This window comes from Vombatus ursinus, unplaced genomic scaffold (genome assembly GCF_900497805.2).
Source record: "Vombatus ursinus unplaced genomic scaffold, bare-nosed wombat genome assembly UNPS02002882.1, whole genome shotgun sequence".
In the NCBI taxonomy this organism is placed as follows: Eukaryota; Metazoa; Chordata; class Mammalia; order Diprotodontia; family Vombatidae; genus Vombatus; species Vombatus ursinus.
The window spans coordinates 854-2,762 of record NW_020942660.1 but is presented as its reverse complement, the minus strand read 5'-3'; the positions used below and the strand labels follow the sequence as shown (position 1 = coordinate 2,762).

General features: G+C 32.7%; 1 non-coding gene across 1 annotated transcript; it reads right to left on the bottom strand.

Moving 5' to 3' along the window:
* Positions 1–694: 694 nt before the first annotated feature.
* Positions 695–901, bottom strand: LOC114049018. The gene has a single exon (XR_003569827.1). It is a non-coding gene; the product is annotated as a small nucleolar RNA SNORA74 (small nucleolar RNA).
* Positions 902–1,909: the final 1,008 nt, after the last annotated feature.

The window sequence follows — 1,909 nt, the reverse complement described above, 5'->3', positions numbered from 1 at the left end:
TTATTTTCATTAGACACACACTTTTCCCTCAGAAAATGTGTGTGTGTGTAGGGAGAGGGAGAGAGAAAGAATGCTTGAGCGCAGCACTTGTAGTTTTAGTCTCAAAAATCTCTAGTTGCACTATTGGACTAAAATGTAGTCATTCTTAAACTTGAAATGAGGCTTATATTATCTAATTTATTGTTACCATAGAACACTTTTACTTACCCAGAGAGCCCAGAGTGTTAGCCCATAGTGCCCCTTGCCTGGTTACCATATTCAAAATCCTATCAGGAAAGAGAGAAGTATTACTGTTTATCTTCATCATTTATTTTAGAGAACTCAAATATTAGATCCATTAGAGCTCTGAAATACATGGATTCTGACAATTTTCTTTTTCAAAATTAATGTCTAAATTCAATTATAGCTATTAAAGAAGTAACTGTTAGACACCATCAACATTTCAGTCTACCTAGGAACTGAGGAAAGCTCCTATAGGAACTGTAGAACCTCAGTCCTTGACTACATGGTCACTCAAGTAAGAATGGAATGTATTTTTAAAAGTGGCTCAAGCAAATTGTTTATCATCTATTATTACTATCAGAACCTAGCTTGAATTATTTTTTATATTATAATGTAGGATCAAGAGATGAGTGGTCAACTTGAGGTTAAAAAAAAAAAAGCAACCAGAAGTACAGATATATTTTTTATAATTTATGTCTGCTTCCACACTAACATTGAATAGTCAAAATGGCTGCTCAGCACACTCTCGAGGAAGCACGGTCCCCTTCTGTCTGCTGATACCAGGAATCACTAGAACAGTGAAGGTGGTAACTAGGTCAAGAGGACAGTCTATTAATCTACCAGTAGTGTAACACTATCACAGGAATGGCAATATCCTGGATAGCTGACTACCACTGGACCTCATAAAACTACCATGTGACAGCAAAAAACACATTTATGATTATCACATGTTCAATTAAAAGCCAGTGTGTTTTCACTGACTTGTAAATTGTAAAGTTTTTAAAAGTGGTAGACAAAGGTTTTTTTTTTTTTGGGTAAATAGCATTTTATTCTTTCCAATTACATGTAAAGATAGTTTTCAACATTCATTTTTATAAGATTTTGAGTTCCATATTTTTCTCCCTCTTTCCCTTCCCTCAAGATGGCAAGCAATCTTTATAGGTTGTACATGTGTAATCATGGAAATATATTTCCACATTAGTCATGTTGTGAAAGAAGAAACAGAACAAAAGGGGGAAAGCCACCAAAAACAAAAACAAAAACAAAAAGAGAGAGAGAGAGAGAGAGAGAGAGAAAGAAAAAAGAAAAGTGAAAATAATATGCCTTGATCTACATTTATTCTTTGGATATGGATAGCATTTTCTGTCACGAGTTTTTGGAATTTAGACAAAGTATTAATAAAGACAATAAAAGTTAACTGTGGTAAAGTTAAAATGCAAGGAAATTGATTTTATGAATAATTGTTAGAGCGTAAATCTACCACAATATATGATTTTGTTTCTAATATAACATATTTCACTTTAAATTTTTAAAGGTACTTTCATATCTTTAATTTCATTTTTGGTACTGGTTTCATTTCATTTTTTCATCTGTAAATTCTATTATGTTGATGGAAAAGATTATAAAATAATTCCTAGTTGCTGTAATTTGTTTTAAGACCACCTTGATTCTGAATGCAACTGCTGTAAATGACACTCCCCCCAAACAAAGTACAGTCATTTAAATTAATACCCAAATACAAAAGGAAAGAGTCATATTTGTTGTATGTTGCGAAAGCAAAGATGGCTTTCAAGGAAATGACCTTCAGAAAGTTTCAGAGTCTTAACTAATGTACTAACAAAACTAAGACATTTACTGCCCCCTGCTGGCTGAACTTATGCCAAGTATAAATGCTTTTTTAAACCAA